This window comes from Myotis davidii, unplaced genomic scaffold, assembly GCF_000327345.1.
Source record: "Myotis davidii unplaced genomic scaffold, ASM32734v1 scaffold219, whole genome shotgun sequence".
Classification (NCBI taxonomy): domain Eukaryota; kingdom Metazoa; phylum Chordata; class Mammalia; order Chiroptera; family Vespertilionidae; genus Myotis; species Myotis davidii.
The window spans coordinates 137,362-142,682 of NW_006289831.1; the positions used below are offsets into that span (position 1 = coordinate 137,362).

At 42.1% G+C, this 5,321-nt stretch overlaps 1 pseudogene; it reads right to left on the reverse strand.

The window, feature by feature from the left end:
* The window catches only part of LOC102752365, a 71,731-nt pseudogene extending 67,305 nt beyond the window's left edge, over nucleotides 1–4,426 (reverse strand).
* Between the last annotated feature and the right edge of the window lie 895 nt (nucleotides 4,427–5,321).

Consider the following 5,321-nt stretch of genomic DNA (forward strand, 5'->3'; position numbering starts at 1 on the left):
AATTGTCACTACTCAGAAGGAGATAGAAGGGTGGCCTTATAGACGGGTAAAAGGAGTAGCAGAGGCACGTGCCACTGGAAACTGGAAACACCAACTGGCATGAGAACGCCAGGGTGCAGTATCACAGTCCATAGTCCTTATCTGTGTGCACCCGTGCTATTAGCTGTGATGATGGCACACATTAATAAGAATAACGTACCTACCAATGGGTTCCCCTCTGGCGCCATGTGTGCGGCTTGGTCTTGTAGAGCCTTGATGTCACCCCATCACCTGGGGTGAGCTTGTCAGTGTCTAGGTCGTCTCCGCCGTCGGGGCTGGTTCTCTTCTATGGTCAGGTCCTCCATTTACTCCATGGGGGGCAATGGTGGCAATCTATGGCTCATCGTTGATAGTGTAGGCTTTGATGTCACGAGCAGGGATCCATGCGGGCCTTTTGTCGCCTTCTGGAAAAATACAAGCAAACCCTCTCCCCTGGGTTAAGAGTGGGTTGGGGCTTTTCCAGGCTCCGGTGAGTGGGTCTCTCCACCGGACAAAAGGAAGAGGTGCTGGTATGTCCTGGACTCCTCCCCAATGTTTATATGTAGTGGTTAATCCATGCTCATCAAAATGAAAATAATTGAGGGTAGTTAAGGCTTGGGTTAGCAGTGTATGAGAATTTCTCCCTATCACTCCCCCTTTTTCTTTAATCAGTTGGGCCTTGAGTTCCCTGTGTAGTCTTTCAATAATTGCCTGTCCCTGGGGATTATAGGGGATGCCCATGGTATGCTTGATGTCGTGTGATTTTAAAAAGTCTTGAAATAGAGTGCTGGTGTAGCATGGTCCATTGTCAGTTTTTACCTCCCACGGGAATCCAAGGATGAGAAAGGCAACCTTGAAGGTGGCAATGCTATGTTTGGCTTTTTCCCCCGTTTGGGCCTGGGTGAACGTAGCTCCTGAGCAAGTATCTATGACTGTGTGGACATATTTCGATTTGCCAAATGCTGGGACATGTGTGACATCCGCTTGCCATATGGCATTGGGCTGTAGTCCTCGGGGATTATGAGGTGCTTGCACTGAGCTAGTGGTAGATGGGGGAAGAGCTTATGGAAAGAGGAGGCTAACATATGAAATTTGGTGTGTAGGAGTCTGCAGGGCTGTTTATGGTTCTCTAGGATGTCCTTTAAGAGTTGGAGGCTCTGATCTAGTGGGGTATCTTTAACTCTTAAGGTGGAATACCCTATATTTTTCGCCGTATGCACCGCGTAAGCACTATCTGAGAATAAATTGACTGGACTATTTTGACAGTAGAGAAGGGCATATATTATAGCTCTGAGTTCTCCTGTTTGTGCTGAGCCTTGGAAGTTTTAGGGGACTTTATTATTGCTGCACAGTAATGCTTCCTCGCGTCAGTGAAGGCGCAGGTTGCCCTTTGAGAGAGCCGTTGACAGTTGGAGGTGGAATGCGGGAGTTGGTGCCCTTTGCAGCAGCCGTTGACAGTTGACAGTGGAATGGAGGAGTTGGTGGTGCCTTTTGCAAATCCCACCAACAGTAACAAAACCATGATGGTTTGGGAGCTGAGCCCAGGGTGGAGGGAGGGATGGAGACACAGCTTCTGGGCGACCGGACCAGAATGTCAGAGAAGAGGGTAATGGTTTTTCCTCGTTTGACCTCAGTGGGTCGAATCTTTTTCAAGTCCTTCTCCCAAGTGGAGGTGTCCCAAATGGGTGCCTCAATTAACCACAGATTGGACTGTAATAGATATTCCCAATGAGTTTGGAGTTCCTTTTCAGAGACCTTACCTCGCCTGCTCTGCAGTAAGGTGTGGAGCTTGCGCGCTTGTGGCGTTCTCGCCTAAGGGGGAAAGTTTCCCATTTTACTGAAGAGAGTTGCTCACCGGTCCAGCCATTCCAGGGGCCCCACATTCGGTCGCCAGATGAAGCAGGGGGTCCCTCGGGGGTGAGGACAACGGAGCCCCAGGCGCTAGAGGGTCTGCATGCACGACTCCGGTGACCAGGTTCATTGATGCAGATCCATTTCATTGAGGAACTACAGGGGTATATACAGCATGAGGGGACCAATCAGAGGGAGACACATTGCTATAGGCGACCAATCAGAGGGAGACACGTTGCTATAGGCGACCAATGGCTGAAAGGCTGGGGTACAATGCAGGTGGCTCTAGGAGTTTGTTCAGGCAGGCTTTCTACTTCCTGGTGTGCCGAGGAAGCATGTCATGGTGGAGTGTGCTCACACCATTGCATCAGCCGCAGCGCTGAGACATACTTCCCGAGCTCTACTACACACATCAATCTTTCTCAGTCTCCTTTATCTCTCTCTAAAGTCAATAAAAGGAAAAAGAGGACAAAAAAACACAAGCTTTGCCTTTCCTATTTACTGACATATTCCTAAATATAGTCCAGTTTTTCCAAGAAGAACAAACATAAGCACCAGCCTTAACTGGAAATTTAGGAGATCAAATTTGTGACATGAACTTTGATTTTGTTAAAGAAATCAGGGAAAATCCAAAATAATAAAATATGGGTATGGAGAGAAAAAAAAGGAATATTCTTGACAGTTCTCATTTCAGCCCATCCTATAAAAACTTAAAACTTTAATCTCGGCATTTTGCAGAAGATTTTCTACAAGACTAATAAATATTCTAGGAAATAATGGAGCTAAAGTTACAATAAAAATATATTTGACTTCACTTGTTCTCAACTATACTATTATAGAACTCTAAGTAAAATAATATTAGAGTTCATATTCCACTACAGAAAGGTGACTTTCCAGTATACCTCTAGTTCATTTAGCCTCTGGATTCTAGGAGTAAATCTGAAGTTGTCAACTTCTACTCAAAAGAGGGGCTGCCAATCCTAGAAGTAAACAAAGAAACAAACAAAAACCCCCACACTGGTTATTAGTAAAGGATGAAGATGATTAGAATTAGAATCATTTGTTCATCTTTTAAAACTTCAGTTGTTCTTTTTGCTCCAAAGTATAAAATCTTTGCTCTTTTAAATTACATAAATTGGAATGGGAGTGAAACTAATAATCCAAAACTCTCTTTGGTATGTGTCCCACAAAAAAGAAAACAAAAAACAAAAGCCAAGAAACTTAGACCTAAAATCTGTTTAAAATGAATGAAGCACTTTAGTAAGATCTGGCCTATTTCTGTTATGATGAAGATAAACTAAATGCAGCTAAAAAATTGTTAGATTTCAAAAGGTTGGTTATTACCTCTTCTGAGCATTAGCAATCTGTGAAACCTGATTAAAAATATGTTAGCAATACTGAGAAAAGCATATCCATCCAATTAGATGGAAACCAGTGTTATAGTTATGCGGAGCAACTCACAAATGAACCATATGCTGTGAAGAAGTTGACACTATAGATATCATATTAGTAGTTTAAACTGGTGGTCTAGGTTCATTGCAGTATGCATGGTCAAATACCTGTTTTAATGAGAAGTTCTGAGTATATGAAACCAAGAAGAACGTTTAAGCAAAATAATACCTGTTTAATTGTGATGGTGACTCTATATTGCTTTTTAATCTAATCTATGTCTGGTTAAAGACATCTGAAGTCATAAGGGAAAATGCAATCATCCCAAGACTCTGGTTAGTAAGGAAAATTCTCATTTTTTTGTAGCTTCGGTTACCTATGAAGTAATTCTTAATACGTCGAAATTTTGTTCAAGGGAGGTTCAAAAAATAAAAATATGCATGGTATTTAATAGTAGCATAATGCAGAACCTCTTTCAAAAAGGATTTTTTTTTCTTTTCTAAAATAATTATATTTGTAAGGCCACGGAATCTGACGATCAAATATGAGCTTTTCCATGGAGAGTGCTATAACGAAACATTTACAAAATGAGAAATTGGTGGCTATTTGAAGGACCAAATTAACTGCTAAGGGTGTTGTGGACCAACATCTGCGAGAATAAGACCACCGACTCCAATTAAGTCTTAAACAGCAAACGAGGATTTATTGAACTGGCCAGTGACTTCCACAGGTCCCTCCTGTAACAGCCCCAAGCTTTGTGTTCCGTGAGCTTTTATCCCCAGAAAACACAAACGTCCTTGATTTACAGTTACAAGGGTCTAATCAGGACCTTGACAACGATGTCTGGGAATGGGATAGTTGGAGGAGTTATGCCTGGTTACCTACCCTTGACCCCATCCTTGTTAAAATTTTTTACTGACATTCAATTCATCACAAGGGTTTGTGGTTCTAAGTATAAGGCCTTGTTACGGAGCACTCAATGTAAACACCACTTCCACTTCAAATTTTCAGAGGCTTACCTCAGGCGGGCAGATCTTGCAAATACCCACTTTTCAGCGATGGGCCTTATTTTCGCAATGTGTCCAAGCGGGTCTAGAAATTCGGCCAAGGGAGGCTCCAACACCAGGCACACCGGAGGCGGGAAGAATTCTTCGATCTCCAGATTCATGTCTTGTCCTGCCTCTAATAAGTAAAGTTTATCTTGATCGTTCTTTGTTGGCGCATGAATCTCTCCTAGAAAAAAATGGAGGCCCACGATGACCTAATCTTCTAACAAATTCTAGGGTTATTTTAACACATATGGCTGCCTACAAATTCTCGCAGATCTCAGTTTTAATGTTTTTTTTTTTGTTTTGTTTTTAAGGTAATTGTGTCCTTCAATAATTGTGTGTGTGTGTGTGGGGGGGGAGGGTGGCAGAAAGGAGAGTTGAATAATTCTGACAGATTTCATGAAGAGATCCAAAGTCAAATTTATGAAAATGCAGTATTTTGACCCTTGAGCCTTTCCGGCTTCTTTACATATGCCTTGTCACTTCCGCGGATTGATCCTTAAGCTCTCAATTACATCAGATTCTGAGAGAAATGCAGGTACAGAGTAAAAGCTGAAGATGAGAAGCAACTTCACCAGGATAAAAACGGGCGACAAACCGCTGGCCAAAAGATTTTAAATAGTTCTACAAATCAAATGGGAGAGTACAATAGAAACAGAATCACCGGATCTTTTTAAAAAACAGTACACCGAACATGTTACCCCTCCCCATTAAGGGGAAGAACTTAAAAGGCATGAGCATGTGCAACAATGACTTTATCTAAAACACAAAAAAACAGCAACCACCTTCATTTGCATTAACTGCATGCAACTGCTCCTCCTCTAATCTACCTACAGCAAAGATAAGTACTCAGCCAAGAGTTGTGAAAATCCCAAAGTCCTTGGGATTCTCTACAGATTTACCAGATTTCTGGTTCCCACCTGGCTATATAGAAAAAGAATCTCTTTATTTTATTAATTAAATCTTTATTGTTCAGATTATTACATTTATTCCTCTTTTTCCCCCCCAAAACTC